Here is a 21,910-nt window from a genome sequence, read left to right on the forward strand (position 1 = left end):
AAAAAACTAATCTAAAATAAAAATAGGCAAAGAGATTATGATGTCAGGCCATGGTAAGTATAGTGAAGGGTAAAACCCATAGAGTTAGAGAACAAGTCCTTGGTGGGGAGAGGAGCAACTAAAACAGGGTGGAAAGAGCAGGTTTCTGCATGGAAGTTATATTTAAGATGAGACTTAAAGAATTATTAGCAAGATGCGCTGAGGGCGAAGCAAGGAGAGAACTCAGGAGCAAAGACAGATTATTTCACATTCAGATTGGAAAACATTAAAGAGCCTGACAAACCCCAAGTTTTGGTGGTACTGTGCAGAAAGAGTCCTCACACCCTGTCTAAGTCTAAACAACTACTCTAGGGAGCAATGTGATATCTAGTAAATTTGAAAACAATTTTGTACATATACTCTGGGGCAGTTATTTTTTTAATTTATTTATTTGACAGACAGATCACAAGTGGGCAGAGAGGCAGGCAGAGACAGAGAGAGGGGGAAGCAGGCTCCCTGCTGAGCAGAGAGCCTGATGCGGGGCTCAATTCCAGAACCCTGGGATCATGACCTGAGCTGAAGGCAGAGGCTTTAACCCACTGAGCCACCCAGGTGCCCCTGGGGCAGTTATTCTTAAAAGAAGTTTTAAAAACAATGTACTCCTTCTTACACATTTTTAAGAGGTCATAAAAACTTTCTATCATGACTTAAATTGTTGCAAAGGATGGAATTTCCCACATACTGCAAATATTGACATTTAAACATAAAATGATTACATCATTCTTTCAAAAATATCCAGTGAAATTGAGATCCCATAACAATTTGGTACATGACATCACCCATTTAAAAAATACATGAACAAGCTCTTTAATAATCAGAAATTTCACATCATTCCTTTTTCTACCTGAACTCAGATTTCCATCCACTTCCCCCAAAGAATTTTATCCTTTATCTTTATCTTGAAAGTCATTTATTGATCACTCTACCTTATTTCCTGGCAACAAAAACTACTGGTATAAATTATTTTTAAAAATATATTTACTTTGTGGGGCGGCCGGGTGGCTCCGTTAAGTGTCTGCCTTTAGCTCAGGTCATGATCCCCGGGTCCTGGGACTGAGCCCCACATCAGTCTTCCTGCTTGGCGGGAAGTCTGCTTCTCCCTCTCCCATTCTCCCTGCTTATGTTCCCTCTTGCTGTGTCTCTCTGTCAGATAAATAAAATATTTAAATATTATATAGATATAGATGTAGATAGATCTCTTTACTATGACCCTAGGCCAGATGTCTTCTGAATTATTAGTATATAATCAAAGCTATACATAATAAAGTTATGTAATAGTTTACAAGTTTAAAAGTTTATTTTTTAGAAGGGCATCTCTTGGTGATGTGGAACAGCTTGTTTTCTTTTAATTACTTCATGCAATTGAAGATGACTGTTACTAGAATGAAGCTAACAGTAAAATGAAGAGAAGATAGGGCTGGTTGGGGGCTTAAAAAGGTGCATTAGTGTTTTTTAAGTGCATTATATCGAATAGAATCTGTAATATTCCTTGCAAACTCATCTAAATATAGATAGGTTAAGTGAACTTTAAAATGAATATAGATGTATGATATTTAAAAATATGTGGGCAAAAGAATGAAAATATTTGAGTCTGATTAAATGATTGAGAAAACAAAAAACACTATGACCGATGCATATTCCTTTCACTTGAAGATGTATCTTCAATCTGTTGGAAGTAATGCTGAACTTTTCAACACTCATCTACTTTTTGTCTCAACAGATTTGCCTATTCTGACTATTTTATATAAATAATATGTGTTCTTTTGTGGTTTCTTTCACTCAGCATATTCTTTTCAAGGGTCATCTGTGTTGAGGCACATATCAATACTTCATTCCTTTTCACTCCTATAATTGTTGGATAATAGTCCATTATGGGAATATACCACTTTTGTTTAGCTGTTCACCAGTTGATGGACATTTGGGTTGTTTCTACCTTTTGGCTATTGTGAATAATGCTGCTATAAACATTCATGTACAATTTTTTTTATACCTGTTTTTGATTTTTCTTAGTATATACTGATGAGTGATATTACTGGGTATCATAATAACTCTGTTGAATTGTTTGAGAAACTGGCCATTTTCCACATCATCTTGGTGATGCCACATCTTACATTCTCACTAGCAGTATGTAGTGGATCTCGTTTCTCCACATCCAAGCTAGCAATTGTTATTATCTGATTTTTTATTATACCCATCCTCCTGGGTACAGAGAATCTCACTGTGTGGTATCTTAAGGTTTTGATTTGCATTTTCTTCATGACTAATGATGTCAAGCACCTTTTCATATGCCTACTGAGCATTCATATATCTACTTTGGAAAAATATCTATTAAGATCTTTTGCCTGTTATGTAAATGGGTTGTCCTTTTATTGTTGAATTGTGTTTTTTTAAAATATATTCTAGATGCAAGTCCCTGATTAGATGTTTGATTTGCATATATTGTCTCCCATTCTGCTGATGGCATTTTCATGTTTGGCATAGCATCTATTGAAGCACAGAAGTTTGTAATTCTGATATGGTCTAATCTATCTACTTTTTTTTATTACTTGTGCTTTGGTGTCATAGCTAAGAAACTATTGCCAAATGTGAGGCCATGAAGAGTTAACTCTACATTTTCTTACTTAAGAAATAAATAGTTTAGCTTACTTCAGACTTCGGTTCATTTTAAATTCATTTTGTATATAATCTCATATAAATTTCCTTTTGTATGTGACTGTCCAGTTGTCCTAGCACCATTTGTTGAAAAGACTGTTCTTTCCTCCATCGAATGATCTTGGCACTTTGTCAAAAATCAGTTGACCATAGACACACTGAAACAACAGACTCACCTGTAAAACTAACTCTGGAAATGACCTGAAGATTGGTGGACAGACTTCGCACAGCCAGTTATAGAGAAAAGACTGCATCAGATACATGGCTGGGAGAAACTGACATTAATACAATAATAGTAGGGGACTTTAACTCCCCATTTATGTCAATGAATACATTATCCAGAGAGAAAATAAGGGAACAGTGGCTTTGAATGACACACTAAATCAGATGGATCTAACAGATGTATACGGAACATTCCCTCCAAACACAGCAGAATACATGTTCTTTTCAAGTGCACATGGTACATTATTTAGGATAGATCATATGTCAGCACACAAAACAAGTCTAAAAAAATTTAAAAGGACTGAAATCTTATGAAGCATCTCTTCTACCCACAACTGTTGAAACTAGACATCAATTATAAGAAAACTGGAAAAAAATACAAACACATGCAGGCTAAACAACATACTACTAAACAACCAGTGGATCAAAGAAGAGATCAAAGAGAAAATTAGAACAACAACAACAACAACATGGAGACAAATGAAAATGAAAGCACAAAGATCCAAAATCTTTGGGACACAGCAAAAGCAGGTCTAAGAGGAAAGTTTATTGCAATACAGTTGTATCTCAAGAGATAAGATTAGATTGTTCACTTGAGATTTTTCTTAACAACTAAAGGAACTAGAAAAAGAAGAACAAACAAAACCCAAAGCTAGTATAATAAGGGAATAATAAATATTATCATGGAGATGTGTGAAATAGGAAAGATCAGTGAAACCAAGAGATGGTTCTTTGAGTAGATCCACAAAATTGACAAACCTTTAGCCAGTCTCATCAAGAAAAAAGAGAGAGGACTCAAATCAGAAATAAAGGAGGGAAAATAACAACTGACACCACAGAAATACAGAAGATTATGAGAGAATGTTATAAAAAATCATATGGCAACAAATTTGACAACCTAGAAGAAATGGAGAAATTCTGAGGATCATACAATCTTCCAAAACTGAATCAGGAAGAAACAGAAAATCTGAACAAACTGATTACTTACTAGTAATGAAATTGAATCAGTAATCAAAAAACTCCCAACAAAAATCCAAGACCAAATCGCTTCACAAGGGGATTTCTACCAAATATTAAGAGTTAATACCTATTCTTCTCAAACTATTCCAAAAACTAGAAGAGGAAGGAAAGCTTCCAAATTCATTTCTGTGAGGCCAGCATTACCCCTAATACCAAACCAGACAAAGACACTATAAAAAAAGAAAATTACAGGCCAATATCTTTGAACATAAATGTGAAAATCCTCAACAAAATATTAACAAATGAAATTCAACAATATATTAAAAGGATCATTCACCACAATCAAATGGAATTTATTCCAGGGATGCAAGGGTGGTTTGTATTTGCAAATCAATCATTATGATACATCACATGACCAAAGGGAAGGATATAAACCATATGATCATTTCAATAGATGCAGAAAAAGCATCTGATAAAATACAACATCCACCAATGATTAAAAATTCTCAACAAAATGAGTTTATAGTAAACATACCTCAACATAAGAAAGATTATTGATGAGAGACCCACAGCTAACATCATACTCAGTGGTGAAAATTGAGAGCTAGGATCAGAAACAAAGCAAGAATGTCCACCCTTACCACTTTTATTCAACATAGCACTGGAAGTCCTAGCCACGACAGTCAACCAAGAAAAAGGGAAAAATGACATCTGAATTGGTAAGGAAGAAGTGAAATATTCACTATTTGCAGATGACATGATACCATATATAGAAAACCCTAAAGACTCCACCAAAACACCACTGGAACTGAGAAGTGAATTCAGTAAAGTTGCAAGATACAAAATTAATATACAAAAATCGGTTGCATTGCTATACACTAATAATGAAGTAGCAAAAAGAGAAATTAGGAAAACAATCCTATGTGCAACTGCACCAAAAAGAATAAAATACCTAGAAATTTAAATGTATTGATGTAGGAACATTAGGAGGCAAGAATATACATTCTCTTCAGTAAATGGTGCTGGGAAAACTAGACAGCTACATGCAAAGGAATGAAACTGGACTACTTTCTTAAACCATACACAAGTATTGTGATGAGCACTGGGTGTTATACACAACTGATGAATCATTGAACACTACATCAAAAACTTATGATGTACTATATGTTGGCTAACTGAACATAATAATAAAATAACTCAAAATGTATTGAAGACTTAAATGTGAGACCTGAAACCATAAAACTCCTAATAGAAAGCATAGGTGATAATCTCTTAGACATCTGCCTCAACAACTTATTTATGGATAGGTCTTCTCAGGCAATGGAAACAAAAGGAAAAATAAACTATAGGAACTACACCAAAATAAAAACTTTTGCACAGCAAAGGAAACCATCAACAAAACAAAAAAGCAACCTAGTGAATGGGAGAAGATATTTGCAAATGATATCTGACATAGGGCTAAAACCAAAATATATAAAGAACTTCTATAACTCAACTTCAAAAAGAAAGAAAAGAAAAAACAAGTACTCTCATTAAAAAGTGGGCAGAGGAAGAGTGTCTGGGTATCTCAGTTGGCTTAGCATCATACTCTTGATTTAGATTGATTTAGGCTCAGGTTGTGATCTCAGGGTCCTATTCTTATAGTGCTGAGATTGAGCTCTGCAATGGCTCTATGCTGAAGCCTACTCAAGATTCTCTCTCCCTCTCTCTCTCCCCTACACTCCACGTGTATTCTTGCACTTTCTCTCTCTCTCTCTCAAAAGAAAACAAAGTGGGCAGCAGAGACCTGAATAGACATTTTTCCACAGAAGACATACAGATAGCTCACAAACACATGAAAAGATGTACAACATCACTAATCTGCAGGGAAATGCAAATCAAAACCACAGTTAGCTATCACCTGACCCCTGTCAGAATGGCTAGAATCAGAAAGACTAGAAATAACAAGTGTTGGCCAGGATGTGGAGAAAAAAGAACTCTTGTGCACTGTTGGTGGAATGTCAATTAGTGCAGCCATTATGGAAAACAGTATGGAGTTTCCTCAAAAAATTAATAATGGGGTTATCATATGCCAGTATTTGCACTATTGGGTATTTTACCCAAATAAAGTAAAAACACTAATTTGAAAAGATATATGCATCTCTGTGTTTGCCACAGCATTATTTACAATAGCCATCCTATCAAAGCAACCTAATTGTCCATCAATAGATGAATGCATAAAGATGTTGGTTGTGTGTGTGTGTGAGTGTGAGAGAGAGAGAGAGAGAGAAATCTTGCCATTTTCAACAATGTGGATGAACCTAGAGGGTATTATCCTAAGTGAAATAAATCAGAAAACAAAAACAAATACCATATGATTTCCCTTATATGTGGAATCTAAACAAAACAAAAATACTTCCGGTTAGGGACATTTGGGAAGGTATGTGCTATGGTGAGTGCTGTGAAGTGTGTAAACCTGGCAATTCACAGACCTGTACCCCTGGGGCTAATAATACATTATATGTTAATTTAAAAAATTAAAAAATACTTCCTTTTGTCTTGAATTGATTTTCACATTTAAAATGTCTTTATCACATTGCTAAGAATTCTTTTTTTGTTGTTGGTTTAGTTTTTACTTTAATTGTAGTTAGTTACCATATAGTGTTAGAATAGTTTCAGGTGTAAGATCTAGTGATTGAACAATTCCATACATCACCCTGTGCTCTTCATAACAAGTGCGCTACTTAATCCCCATCACCCTATTGCACCCATCCCCCCACTCCACCCTCCTCCTCTGGTAACCATCAGTTTGTTTTCTGTAGTTGAAAGTCTCTTGGTTTCTCTCTGTCCCTCTCTCCCTCCCTTTCCCTTTGGTCAAAAACAGACTCTTATGTACAGAAAACACACTGGTAGTTGCCTGAGAGGAGGTGGGGGTTGGGGCAAGTAGAGATTAAGAGGTGCAAATTTCCAGTTATAAAATAAATAAGTCATAGAGATGAAAAGTACAACACAGGGAATATAGTCTATAATATTATAATAGTAAAAATGTGACAGATGATGACTATACTTGTGATGAGCGTGGAATAATTTCGAGAATTGGTGAATCAATACATTGTATACCTGAAATTAATACAGCATTGTGTGTCAATTATACTTAAATAAAAAACCAAAAGTTAGACACCTATAAACGTAGTTCGTCATAGACACATATGTTATTTCTGGACTTTTAATTCTATTCCATTGATAGATGTCTGTCCTTATGTCATTACCACATATCTTAGTTACTGTTGCTTTATAAGTTTTGAAATCAGAAAATGTAAGCCCTCCAACGTTGTTCTTTAATTTTAAAGATTATTTGGCAGTTCTGGCATATGAATTTTAGGACCAGCTTATCAATTTCTACGAAGAAATCAGCTGGGACTCTGATAGGAATTGCATTGATTCTATATATGAATTTTTAGAATACTGCCATCTTAATAATGTCATATTCTGATTCATAAACATGAAGTGTTTTTCCATTTAGATTTTTTTAAAATGTCAACAGTGTTTTATAGTTTTCAGAGTATAAGTTTTAAATTTATTTCTAAATATTTTACTGTTTGATCCTACTGTAAATGAACTGTTAACTTCATTTTTAGATTATGTATTGCACATGTATAGAAATACAAATATATTGATCTTGTATCCTTCAACCTTGCTGAATGTATGAGTTCTAATAGTATTTTAATGGATTTTTTAACATTTTTTCTACATGCAGGTTCATGTCATTTACATATAGAGATAGCATCCAAATTAGAAAGAAATAAAACTACCTATTATTTATTTTAAAAATCTATTATTGATTCATTGCCTAATTGCTCTGGCTAGAACATCTAATATGTTCAACAGAAGTGGCAAAAGTGGACATCCTTGTCTTGTTCCCAGTCTTAGGGGGAAAGCATATGGTCTTTTATTGTGAAACATGTTTGCTTGGATTTTCTGAAAATGTTCTTCAATCAGGTTGAGAAAGTTCCTTTCCATTCCTAGTTGGGTGAGTGTTTTTACCATGAAAATATACTTGATTTTTTAAAAAAAATTTTTCTGGCCCAAGATGATCATATAGTTTTGTTATTCAAATGATGTGGTATTAGTTGGTCAATTTTCCCTAAACTCATGTAAACCATACTAGTGGCCAGTACAAAGTTCATGCTAGAAAAAAAGCATAATATTATACATATATTGTCTGTCTAGGTCCCTTTTCAAAAAAAAAAATAAATAAAATCTTAAAAAAAGTTAAGAGCAGTAATTTCTGAAGGAACAGCATAAAATGAGTAAATTTTTATGCAAGTGAAAGTATTTTTGTTTTCCTGTCAGTGATTACCTGCTCAGAATTTTAAATTGTCTTCAAACTTGTGATTTGCTTTACTTTTTGTAGTTAGTGATCCAGATATTTTTTATAGCTTTTCAAGCAATCAGCATGAAATTTATATTTTGAACTGCATCACTTTAATCAATTTTTGTTTAGGTTTTAGTTCAAAGCAATTAAACAGATAGGAAGTAAAAAACACACAAGGCCTTTTAAAAATTAACTGTAGGCTTTGAGCATGAAAGCACCACTTTCATTTGTGCTCCTCTGGCCATAAATAGTGATGATGTACTTCCCCTTTTTTTCTACATTTAAGGGTCCACCCAGAAATTTGCAACTATATTGAGGCCCGGAAATGTTCTCATTCTCTTTTCTTGTCTGTGATATAATCTCTTAAAACAGTTGGTTCAAGAAGCAAGTTAAGTTGGCCCAGATCACGTGTTTGAGCCTTTTAAAGGCAAAATATCTTCTCTGTTTCCTGAGATCAGATTGCAGCCCCGGTCCAGGCACCTGGTGCCTTCTTGCCATTGCTTAGCAAGTGCCAGAGGCTAGGGGATGTGTGGGCAGTTGAATCCAGTCCATTCTTGTCACTGGACAGTGAGCCCCAGAGGGCTTGTCACAGGAAGTGTCATCATTATGTTGTCACTTTACTTTCTTAAATTTAACTGGAATATATTTGGTTAAGGTAAAAATGTTACTTTACAAATATATTATTCAGGCATCACAACACTGCTTTTTAGGGGTTAAAAATGTGTAAATAGCCTGTAATTTCAGGGTGTCTATAATCCACATAGCATATGCAGGTGGATATAAAAATGACAACGTGCAATATTTTCCCCTTGTCTTTGGTTTTTGTTTAAAAAAAAAAAAGTTACCTTCCAAATTACAGGCGCTTTTCTTTGTTTTGAGAGAAAAAGGAGGTGGGATTAGTAGAAGACTTCTATAACCCTTTCGGAAGGAGAAAATCCTTTTGAAAAAATTTGAAGTCTTTAGAAACCGTGTATTTACAAGGTATGAAGCAAAGTTTCCATAGATTGTCAGGTTTTCGGGGCAGCATAGAATAGTGAATCAGAGTACAATCCCAGAGTTAGACTCAATTCTTTGGGTTTCAGTGTTCCTCATGTGTTAAATGGAGGTGAAAGTGGTATGTACTTCATAAACAAAAAATTAAATGAGAAAACACAGGTAAAGAGCTTCGAGCAGTAACTGCCAAGTAAATGCCCATTTACCAGTTAACCGATGTCTGTGGCAATAGACATTAAGTACACTGTTACAACCTTAAGACTGACTCAAAATAAAGTTGATAAAATTAGAATTAGTAATACTAACATAATATACTAATTAGTATATATTAAAGCTCATCATCTTTATCCTTACTTCCATTCTCATGGGTAGACCATAAATTAGTTTCTTTAATGAATTCCCATCATCAGCTCACCTACAAAGTAGGCATGGGAGAGAAAATAGAAGCTCTCAGACTGAGTGTAGCTTCCATACGTTTAAGAACACTTTAGGAAATTATAGGCATTGGTTTTTAAACCACTTTGGCAGTTAAAGCAATAGCAATCAGGGGCACCTGGGTGGCTCAGTGAGTTAAAACCTCTGCCTTCAGCTCAGGTCATGATCTCAGGGTCCTGGGATCAAGGCCCACATCACACTGGGCTCTCTGCTCAACAGGGAAGACTGCTCCCTCCCCTCTCTCTCTCTCTCTGCCTGCCTCTCTGCCTACTTGTGATCTCTGTCAAGTAAATAAAATAAAATCTTTAAAAAAAAAAAAAAAAAGCAATAGCAATCGTTTCTAGAAAGCCAAAAGAAGATCTGTACTGGGTTCTGAAATTCTGAAAATCAACTGCCTGGAAATACCAGACTTTTGAAAACTAGTGCTCAGACCACCATGTAAATGGGTGGGTCCCAGAGAGTTAACTGCTGCTGCTGCTTCCTTCCATGAGGCCTTTCTGTTTCCTAGTTCACCCATCACGCACACCACACTGACCTATAGTGAAGTCACTGGTTGGCCAAAAGGGAACTGGGTGAGGCTCTTCCTTCTATCCCATCTTCCATTTCTATCAGCAGGTTAATTATGTTTACACTCTGACTTCTGATAACCAGGCATTCCCACCTCCAGTGAATTCCTTTTTTGTTCTACACATGCATCTCTCTCAATTTCTTTCTTTTTACCATTTACTCTACTTTGTCACCTTGCTATTTATGGGATTAAAATAAAAAAATCTTGAATGCAACTCTCCAGACTTCCTAGATATATTTCTAATGAAAATACCTGACAGTGCACCTAGGCCAACAGCAGGAATGACATCTTATACCCTTAAAATAACACACAAAAAGAATTACAGCATAGAGTTCCGGAGTGGGTGGAAGGTCTTAGAGATTATGGTCTGCTTCAAACAGGATTGAAATACCATCAATTACACTCAAATTTTAATCCATAAAATCCATAAAATATTTAATCCATAAAAAATCCATAATATTGGCAAGGCTTACTTTAATTATGATTTTTAAAGCTAAGCAAAGTGTGTATTATAAAAAGATACATACAAACTTAATATACCTTAAAAAATCACAAAAGCAGGAAACATATTTTATGTTTCCCCTCACTTCCAGTTTTTGATAATTTTTCTCTATGTATGTAAATACTCTGTATTCCTATATTCACTGACTCCTTTTAGAATTATTTCTGATTTCCTACTTGTTGATTGTACTCTAGTTTAAAAATACTAAAAATGGCCAAAAGGTAGAAACAACCCAAATGTCTATTAACAGCTGCATGGATAAACAAAATATGGTATATATTTAGCTTCAGAAAGGAATGAAATTCTGATTCATGATACAACATCCATGGTCCCCAAAAACATTATGTGAAGTGAAATAAGCCATTTACCCCATAGAAATAGAACCACACAGTGTTTATCCTGTCACTACACTATCCTGTAGTGACAGGATAAACACTGTGTGGTTCTATTTCTACGAGGTACCTAGATAGGCAAACTGATAGAAAGTATAATAGAGGTTACCAGGGGCGGGGAAGGGAGGAATGGAGAGTTGTTTAATCGGTACAGAGTCTCTGCTTGGGATAATGGAAAAGTTCTAGAGATAGACAGTGGTAGTATCTGTACAACACTGTGAATGTACTTTATGCACTGAATTATACACTTAAAATGGTTAAGATGATAAATTTTACAATGTATATATATTTTACCACAATAAAAAATATTGCCCTATGACCCAGCAATTGCACTATTGGGTATTTACCCTAAAGATACAAATGTAGTGATCCAAAGGGACACATGCACCCGAATGTTTATAGCAGCAATGTCCACAATAGCCAAACTATGGAAAGAACCTAGATGTCCATCAACAGATGAATGGATCAAGAAGATGTGGTATATATACACAATGGAATACTATGCAGCCATCAAAAGAAATGAAATCTTGCCATTTGCAACAACGTGGATGGAACTAGAGCATATCATGCTTAGCGAAATAAGTCAAGCAGAGAAAGACAACTATCATATGATCTCCCTGATATGAGGAAGTGGTGATGCAACATGGAGGCTTAAGTGGGTAGAAGAATAAATGAAACAAGATGGGATTGGGAGGGAGACAAACCATAAGTGACTCTTAATCTCACAAAACAAACTGAGGGTTGCCGGGGGGAGGGGGTTGGGGAGAAGGGGGTGGGATTATGGACATTGGGGAGGGTATGTGATTTGGTGAGTGCTGTGAAGTGTGTAAACCTGGTGATTCACAGACCTGGGGATAAAAATATATGTTTATAAAAAATATATGTTTATAAAAAATAAAAAATTAAAAAAAAAATAAATAAATAGAAGAAAACCTCAAAAAAAAAAAAATATTATCCTGAGTTAACCGTAAAAAATTAGCACTCTCCTTTGGGCTCTGAGTATATACCTTCAAGGGATATGCCTCTTACCATTCTGAGTAGCCCCTTCATTCTCACACTGGAATGGAGAATACACAGCTGTATTTACTTTTCCATCCACATCTATTTTGAAATACAACCTTTTTTTGCATGAGAGCCAAGGTCAAGTGACACAGCTCTCTACTCACCGTTTTAATTTGCCAAACATCACTTTTCTAGTGGAGTGCTGGGTTAGGTACAGCAAGGGTGGATAATCTGAATGGAATTCAATTAGTCTATCTTAGTAATTTCTGTACTCCATTTGGTATGACGCATTTCCCTTCATTTCCATCTCTATATGATAATGTATAGTGGTGTATTCACTACTATAGTATTTCCAAGTGTGTGGCCTATTCCACACATCATATTCAAATTACAAAGAAAATAAGGCTTTTCCTATCCAATATTTTCCCATTTCTTAACATTTTTTTGTGTGTCCTGAGATTAGAAAGATCTTTATATACAAGGTGACCATGAGATCCTACTGATAATTGTCTTTGAATTCTGGCTATGGACATGGCAATTCTATGTACATACTATGTACATATTTATGTCTTCATATAATAATGTAAATTGACAAAATACAATATTTTCAGTGCAAATTAAGAGCAGCAGAACAGATTAGCTTTCTGTCTTCAAACAATCTTAACATGACATAATTGCATTTTTATTACTTATAATATCTAAATGTTGTTAAAAATACATATTATACTTAGGTTATGAGTTTGTTAAATGTTCATTCCATCAAAGCACATGCCCAAAAAACCCCAGCATGTAGTTATTACTTAATATCTTTAGACTTACTTTCTTTTTGTGTTTCCTATACTATAGTATGCTATTTGTTCCCATTCAGTCAATAGCATATATGTTAAGTCTATTTATCTAATTATATAAAAAGGACAATCAAATGTTTCTATTTTCTTACCATCTCTAAAAATAGAGAGCATTCCATTTCCTCTCTTATTGTCTATGCAGACAGTTGAAGTGCTTTATTGTTATACAAAATGAAAATCCTTCGTTTGAGTGAAATTAATATTTCAATTAATATTGAGATGTATGAGATCATTTTTCATTATTTTCCTTTGAAATTATCTGGAAAAAACATGACCATGTTGCATTTCATTCTAAAGGAATTGAATAGATATTTAAAATAACTAAAGCTGTATCAATGGGAAGTTAAGTAGAATCCAGTGTAACTAATAAGGGATATCAAATTCTTCAGATCTGTGGTATACATAATCTTAAAGAATTCATGTACAGAAGCCTAAGCTATTGTGTAGTGGTGGCTGTGATCAGGTGCTATAGTTTTAAGCTGTTACATATTGCATCCAATTTACTATATTTAATTAAGTAACAAGGTGCTTAGTTGTACGGATCCTTCGAACTCTATTTCTATACTGGCACAATCTATACTTTTGGACCTTCATTCTCTACTCCAGATGACACTTGTCCATAGAGAAATGCTAAGTCCACAAAACAAACAAATTATTTCCCGTGACGATGATCTTTACCTTGATGGAGGGAGCACTGGGTTGTAAATCAGGTGACCCAGAGTACACATCTCTGCCAATTAGTAGTGACGTGACCTTAAACAGTCATTAAACTTTGAGCCTCAGAAGATGAGAATTGAAATAGTGTCTTCCCTATCAAATTTAACAGGTTGTGAGACTCAAATGAAACAAAGTATGTGAAACTACTTCAAAAACTGTAGAAAGCACTAAACAAATATCATTTTCCCAAGATTCTGATTAAAACTTTTCTTATACCACAGATTTAAGTGAATTATGAAACTGATAAAATCATACCAGTAAGTTGTTTCATAGAGAATTATAGCATATTTAACTTTTAAAAACCATTAGTTTGTTTCAGTTTTAATTCCAAGATCATTTAACATCTGCATGACTCTGTTTTTGTTTGGTGTGGTTAATATGCCTCTCATTTTGGTATAAATGGAGATGTGTGGGCAGTAGAAATTGGTGGGGTCATAATGTCCTAATAAAGGGCACTCCTTTTCCTCATCTGCATCCTGCTAAAGGAGCCAGCAGGCAGAAAAACAAATGTCCCCCTTTTGACTAACACAGCCTAGGCTGAAGGAGGCAGCTTCATGTAGTAGTGTAAATGGACTTCTGCACTCCCAGTTACCGATGTGCAGATCTGTGGGGAAAGTTGAAGTCAGCACAATGGACACTCTTAACTCGGATAACTTGCCTCCTCTGGTCCAAGTAGAGAGCAAAGAAAGAGAATTTCTCTAGGCCTCAGGACCTTGGATGTTTTAGTGTCCCTCATCTAGAAACATGGACCTATGGCCATTGTCCACCAAGTGGGTAGCTCAGTCTACTTCCTTGGGGGAGGATAGGGGGGTATGGCAGACAGCCAAGGTACCTAGAGAGAAATCCCTCTTTACGGAAACCAGAAAAGAAAGAGGTTTTCTCTTTAACAGAGGTGAACGGAAATTAAATAAGTGGAATGTACCCAGCCATCCCCTCTCCTACTCAGATCTCATCCCTGAGGCTTTCCCTCCCCTTGGTGCCTAGCTAGTCCTGCCACCCTCTTCCTGGTCCTGTTCTCCACACCCCTGCCCTCAGGCATAGGCTCCACGGCAGCCCCTTCAGACTATACCAGAAAAACTGGTTCCTGGGACAGAAGAGCTGTGTAAGGCAAGTTGATGCTCTAGATTGAATGTCTGCCCCCAAAATTTGTATGTTGAAACCTAATCCCCAGGGTGAGGGTATTAGGAGGTGGGGCTTTGGGGAGGTGATTAGGTCATGAGGGTAGAGCCTTCATGAATGAGATTTGTGCCCTTGGAAAAGAGGTCCCAGAGAAAGCCCTGGACTCTTCTGCCATGTGATGTTTTAGGAGAAAGAGGGCAGTCTGTGAACCAGGAAGCAGGCCCTCACCAGACACTGAATCTGCCAACACCTTGATCTTGGACTTTCCAGCCTTCAGAACTGTGACAAATAGATTTTGTTGTTTGTAAGCCACCCAATCTATAATATTTTGTTATAGCAGCCAGAGTGGACTGAGGCAGTTGATTGGGCGCAATTTGTAGTTAATAAAGTTAGCTTCTTCCTCTCTTTCAGTGAAAGGTGGGTCTACAATAAAAATAGTTGCCACAGTCTCACCTACATTGTAGCAGAAACTTACTCAACTTCTGTTGGGAGACACATCTGTGAAGTTGTTCATTTGGCAAGTCAAGAACAAGGCATCTCATTCATAAGGAAAGTAAACTAGTTTTAAGTTCTATCTGAATTTAATATCTTCCATCGTTCATCATGTGGGAGATAATACAGTGAAAAAAATCTTGTTAGGAAAAAGAAAACAGATGTGGAAATGCAGCTTAACATAATTCCTGGCTTATTCTGAATAAATCTGAATATGAAGTTCATGAAAAACCTGAAATTATTTAGTCATTCAGTAAACATGTATCAATCACCTATTATGAGCGGCATTGCTTTGATTGCCAGGGGGAATGGAGATGAAAGCTATCGTCCCTGGCTTTGAGCAGACCATGGTTTTATGAGAGTGACAGAGAATTCTAGTCCAGTATGATTTGTGCGGTGAGAGAGATATGCACAAGCTATTGTAGGAATACACAGGCAAGCAAGCACTGGGCCCAGGTTTGAGGAGTTACTTGGGAAGATCTTTCTGAAAGAGTCCTGGTGTGCATCCTGAAGGGCTAGTTGAAAAGGCAAGATGAAGGGAGAAGAAGAAAGACCAATGTCCTCATTAAGGCAGAAGTAATCCAATGAGCTAAAGCTCAGAGCTTAAGGGAGAGCTGGGCATGATGGCGTAAATGATGATAGTAAATAGCTTGGTATGGATGAAGACGTTAGGAAATGGTAATATAAGAAATCAGTCAGGTAAGCAGGGCCAGATCATACCTTATGTGCTATGATATGGAGTTTGTTCTTCTGTCCAAAGGCATTGAGAAGCATTAAGCAAGGAAGAGCATGTTTGTTCAATAGGACCAGCGAGAGGGAGAATGTCATGTAGTAAGTGTAGTAAGTATAATGTAGTGTAGTAAGGCTGTATGCAGCATTCATGACACGGGCTATGGTGGCTTGCATTAAAAGAGACGGTAGGATTGATGAGAAATGATGGGACTTGGGGAGACATTAAAGACCTCAAAATCAGTAGGACTCAGTCATTTACTGGATGGGGGGAGCATCCAGAGAGAAGTCAAAGATAACTGCCAAACACAGATGCCTAAATTATTATACAAAAAATACCAGAAGAGCATTGGGTTGGGATAGAGCTGGGCAAAACTCATCAGGTTCAGAACATGGTGAGCTCAGTATTCCAAAAGAAGAGGTATAATAGGATTTGAACATGTGGGTCAGGAGCCCTAAGTGTAAGTCTAGGTTCGAGATGGGTGTGGACATGTGCATGTGTACACACATGCGTGCATCCACATACTTACCTCCTTTCAGGGAGTGGAGGGATGGGGCAGTAGGAACCAAGGAATTGTGTTGAGACGAGGAAGAATAAAGGAACAGAAATGAGACCCTGGAGACTATCATTTCAGAAATAGGCAAAAGAATAATCAGCCAGACAGATAGAGGCAACACTAAGTGGCACAGAAGCCAGAAAATAAAAACTCAGGGTGACCAGTCTTAAGTGCTACAAAGAAGTCATATAAGGTTAGCACTTCAGAACGTCTTCTCAGTTAAGCACAGTGTGATTATAAGTAACCTTGGACAAAAGCAGTGTCAGCACAGGGGCAGAGAGAGAAGGCAGATTGCAGTGGGTGAGGAGTGAAACAGACAGCGAGTGTCAACAATCGTCTCAGCCTGGCTGTGAAATAAAGGAGAGAGATAATGTGGGCGTTCAGTGGGTAAAATGCCAGTGGGTGCGAAAGACCTCAGCCGAATTCTCTGTAAATGGTGAATTGACTTTATAAAAGATCAGCAATTGGGAGCCACCTCCTAACAGACGAAGCCACGTCCTTGAAGTGTAGAGACCACGGGATGGATGTGGAGTGCTGGGGAGGGGTTCGATTTGGGTGGGAAGAGGGCAACTTGCCTGTGGTGGCAGGAGGGAAGCATGGAGTGGTAGAGATGCAAAGTTTTTTGGGTGCGGTAAGTAGAAGAAATCCTCGCCTGATTCCTGTTTTCTCTGCAGAGTGGGATGTTAGCCCACCGGCTGGCAGCAAGGGGCCAGGTGGTGATGTAGGGCAAGAGGAGAGGAGAGCAGGGGTGAAGTGTGTGCTGGCAAGAACGAGGGCGAAAGCCTATAGGAAAATACGAGATTCCTGGATAGCTTTAGGTCAGAGATGGTGAACTTCTATAAACTAACTTTTTTTTTAACGTTTCTAAAAAATCACTGGAATAGCCTTTTTTATTTCCCAGACCAGTATTAAACAGGATCCCATGCTGAACATGCTGTTTCTTGCTGGTTCCTTTCCTAAAATGCTTCTCTTTCCTTTCCACTGCTTCCCCCCGCCCCACCCCAGCTGGCTGTACAGAATATTTTCCGGCTTCAGTGAAGCCACTTTTCCAAGAATGCATGGAACAGATTACAGCAGCCAGTGCCAGCCTGCTTACTTCCCCCTCTTCACTTGCATAGGTTCAGCTGGAGTTCTGAAAAGAGGAAGTCAGGAGGATTTGGGGGTTTTGTTTGTTTGTTTGTTTGTTTTTTAAAGAAAGATGGAAGAAGCAAGAAGCATAAGCTGGTGGAAATACTGGGGGTGAGGGGCTAGGGAAGAAAAGGGAACAAATACTGAAAAAAAATATCATGAGCCAAGTTGTAAATTGAAATGATGTCAGAAATCAGAAAGGAAAGGAAATCATAAAGGAAAAGAAAAGATCTACTTTCTAACCTGACCTCTTAGTTTGCTACCCCAGAATACAGCATCCTCAAACTGGGAGGCCAGGCCATATGGGAAACAGGCTGGCAGTGAATTCAACCTTATTTCGTGCCTAATTTATCTGTATCAGTGGTCAGGTGTTCTGGGCTTTTGTTTGTTTCTTTGGCCTAACCCCCCGATATAAAAAATCAAGTCTGGGGTGCCTAGAATAACTCAGAAGTAAGGGGACCCCATTCAAGTGCCACAAGTGAGTGCTTGTGTCATGCAGGTGTTAGATTCTGGGTACGGAGGACTTGCAGAAAAGCAGCAAACAAAAGCAGCAAATTTCTTCCTAGGGAAATGGGACTACTTTTTAGGACATGTATAGGTATAAGAGACAGTCCCCTGGCTTCTACCAGATAGCCAGACATTTATTAGCAACTAGCCTCTTAGAAATAAATAAATAAATAAGGAGCCTGAGTACTGCCCTTAACTGTGCTGTTGCTTCTCTCACCTTCTAACCTCTTGTCCCCTGACGCTTCTGACTCAGATTTGCCCCCCCAAACCACCCCCATCAAGATGCTGATGTAATGCAAGCAGATACCAACTGAAGCCAGAATAGAATGGATAGTTATCTGGGGAGATAAAGTGACAGTGTTGCCTGTTCGGGCTATTGTTCAAAGGAACATGTCTTTTATTTATAGATGTTAGAATTTAAAGGCATAGACAGCTAGAGCTTGACATTACCTCTTCTTACTGTAACTCGTTTCCTAGAAATAAGCCTATAGCTACCTTCTTTGCATGTAAATTGAATGTGTTAGATATGCATTTTATACCTGGTTTCATATTCTTCTAATAGGTTCTGTGACTCTTTTGGTTAAGGTTGGTTTCTAAATTTTAATGCTTCAATATTTTGCTTCTATTGGACACTATTTTATCTCTGCTTATCTGAGGCACGGGTTGCCTTAAAAAGCAAGAGGTTTAAAAAGAGGCCAAATAGAGGTGATGTTCATATTAATAAAATATTCATATTTTAGTCGGGTAGAGCTTCATTTGGAGATGAAGGCTCCAAATTGTTAGCGGGTTTGCAAAATTGGCACCCCTTAATAGATTTCATGGTGGTTTGGGGGGCTTCTGTGCCAGGAAAAATGTAGTCTGTTCTCAAACCTGCATTTCCTTGCTTTCAAATACCCAGGAGTGAGGTTCACAGGATGCCACTAACCTTCTGTTGCTCCAGGGAAATGACTTCATTTTTCTAAGCCTTCTCTGAAAAGTGTTATGTGCCTTGTATTCTTGGACTGTGTTTTCTTCCAAAGCTCTGAGAAGATTTTGCAGATTGAACCTCATGAATCTTTGCAGCCCCTCTGCAAGAAAGAGAGGAATAGTGTCTATAAGCCTTTTTGAATTATTTGAAACAAAGATCATAGAATGTGAGGAATACAAGATAAACTTAGCCCATTTTTTAAAAGGTTAACTGATGAACAAGAAATAATTTTTATACAGACATAAAAATAGGTGATTAACTGTACACTTGGCTGGAAATTTCTTCTCCCCCAGATTTAAAAAAAAAAAAAAAAGAAAGAAAGAAAATCTGATGTGGCATACTGCTATTTAAACCATGTAAGGACAAACATTACTTTGAAAAAGAAGTATTAAAGCTAGATTATACGAAGGAACTTACATTCAAGAACATTGTCATAGCAGCCCTTCTGTCAACAGGATTAATCACAAAAATAACAAATATGCTTTATGAACTTAATATTTGAAGTAATTTTTTAAAATTTGGCTATTAACCGTAAGGTTAATTGATTCTTTTCTTTGTGCTCCATTGTGGTTAACATACTCATTCTTCTCTTTAAAGACCCATTTTATTATGCAAATGAAAAAAATTGAAAGACTGTGTGTGTAAGAGAGAGGGCTGCTTTTTGCCGGGGAACTCGTGCACCTGTTTCGGCCCTCAGCCCCCACCTCTGCTTCCACAGGCTGCCAAGCTCGGCTGCGTGATCAGAGTAGCGGGTGTGGGGTCCTTGAATTTTGACTCACATGTTCTTTGTGACTTACTCTTGTTTTGCCTTAGAATTTCCCCCCTTCCAGCTCTCAGCATGCCAGCGGCAGCTGCATCATGGCGCTCACCCTGCTGCCAAGAGGGCAGGCAGCCTCCTTGGAGACGGGGATGTTGCACTCGGGCCAACTGTTAAGAGATAGATGTTGGAGTAATACGCCCAGCACAGCTGAAATTAAGAGCCTTCTAGGAGGCGTTTGGTGGAACACTTTGTCTGTGGTATTTTTAAGTTAATTTTTGGAAATTTTTTATTTGGACAGTTCAAAACAAAGGTAGAAAGAATACTGTAGCACATGCCTGTGTACCTTCTACCTATCCATTTCAGCTGTGGTCAACTTAGAGACCATCTTGTTTCACTGACCCCAGTGATTCCTTGGGGTTTATCCAGACTACTGGTAGATTCATTTCTGGGGATAAATATCTCATAAATTATAGTTGCTTTTCTGTCCTTCAGTCTAAGATCTCTCACCTTAATGATTTTTTTCGGTCCTTTCTTGCTAATGGTAAAAGATAGTAGAGTCTTTTTTCCTTCAAAAGTAAGCCAAGATATGCTATGTTGGCACCTATCCTATTTTGTAATACCGTCCCCTAAGTTTTCGGGGCTTTGTTCATTCAGTTGCCCAGTCTGTCCAAAGCTGTGGTGTGTGGGGTCTTCAAATGTGGAGCACTAAAGGTCACCAGGTGGGATTCTCGGTGTTACTACAGACTAACCATTTAACCTGGGACAACTTCCTTCACCTTTGTATGCTTCCATGCCCTCTTGTTTTTAACATGGGACTGATACTGGTACACACCCCACGAAGCTGTGGTAGGACTTAAATGAGTGAGAAGATTTAAAGAGCTCAGACAGAGACTGGCTCAAAGGAAGGGCCCACTATATGACATTGCGCCCGTCCTCCTCTTCCTTCTCATGATTTTTTGTTTCCATCCCTCATCACTCATTTCACAGACTAGAGAAGTGAAGTAATACAGCAGTTTTATCAGGAGAACTTGAACAAGGAACCACATGTCTCTCTACTCCTTTATTATCCAAGACGCAGATAATAACCCTTAGAAGTTGGGGGTTTCGAAAGCAAAGCCGTACGGGTAACACACCTCCTTGTTAGTGGGGGAGGTGAGATTTCAAGAATGTTTTTGTTTAAGAAAGGCGATGATTTGGCAATTGATATTGGTACTTGATATACTGATATACTGATATATTGATATACTGTACACAAGAAAGAAAAGAAAGTTCAGGCAGGGGGTGCTACTCATGGATAGATCTTGGGAACATTTGTGCATGAGATCAAGAGAAAAAGCAAGATATAAAAAAGGATAAGGGGGGCGGCCTGGGTGGCTCAGTGGGTTAAGCCGCTGCCTTCGGCTCAGGTCATGATCTCAGGGTACTGGGATCGAGTCCCTCATCGGCTCTCTGCTCAGCAGGGAGCCTGCTTCCTCCTCTCTCTCTCTGCCTGCCTCTCTGCCTACTTGTAATCTCTGTCTGTCAAATCAATAAATAAAATCTTTTAAAAAAATAAAAAATAAAAATAAAAAAGGATAAGGGAAGATGATTTGAACCATCAGTGAATATCAGAAACAAAAGAGGGGCACCTCAGTGGCTCAGTCAGTTAGGCATCCGACTCTCAATTTCGGCTTGGATCATGATCTCAGGGTCATGAGATCGAGCCCCACATGGAGCCCTGCATCAAGCTGTATACTCAGCACAGAGTCTGCTTGGGATTCTCTCTCTCCCCCTGCCCCTCCTCTCCGCTTGTATACTTTCTCACTCTCTCTCAAATAAATAAATAGAATCTTAAAAAAGAGAGAGAGATGGGTGAATCCTAAACTTTATCTAAAGCCAAGTGGCATTGGCCATTCCTAAAATTATAATTCACTCACTTTAACATGTGCTAAGCATTAGTGTACTTACTTATGAATATCATTTTGTTA

General features: G+C 37.6%; 1 protein-coding gene and 1 long non-coding RNA gene across 3 annotated transcripts in view; one reads left to right on the plus strand and one right to left on the minus strand.

Annotated features, from left to right (window-relative positions):
* Positions 1 to 21,910, plus strand: part of UMAD1 (UBAP1-MVB12-associated (UMA) domain containing 1) — a 218,985-nt gene that overhangs the window by 191,861 nt on the left and 5,214 nt on the right. The gene's annotated exons all lie outside the window — the stretch shown is intronic.
* The window catches only part of LOC131829430 (uncharacterized), a 186,932-nt gene that overhangs the window by 68,798 nt on the left and 96,224 nt on the right, over positions 1 to 21,910 (minus strand). For both annotated transcript variants that reach the window (XR_009352850.1, XR_009352849.1), the window contains exon 2: positions 19,142 to 19,283. This is a non-coding gene — a long non-coding RNA (uncharacterized LOC131829430). The remainder of the gene's footprint in view (positions 1 to 19,141; positions 19,284 to 21,910) is intronic.

This window comes from Mustela lutreola, chromosome 4 (genome assembly GCF_030435805.1).
Source record: "Mustela lutreola isolate mMusLut2 chromosome 4, mMusLut2.pri, whole genome shotgun sequence".
Classification (NCBI taxonomy): domain Eukaryota; kingdom Metazoa; phylum Chordata; class Mammalia; order Carnivora; family Mustelidae; genus Mustela; species Mustela lutreola.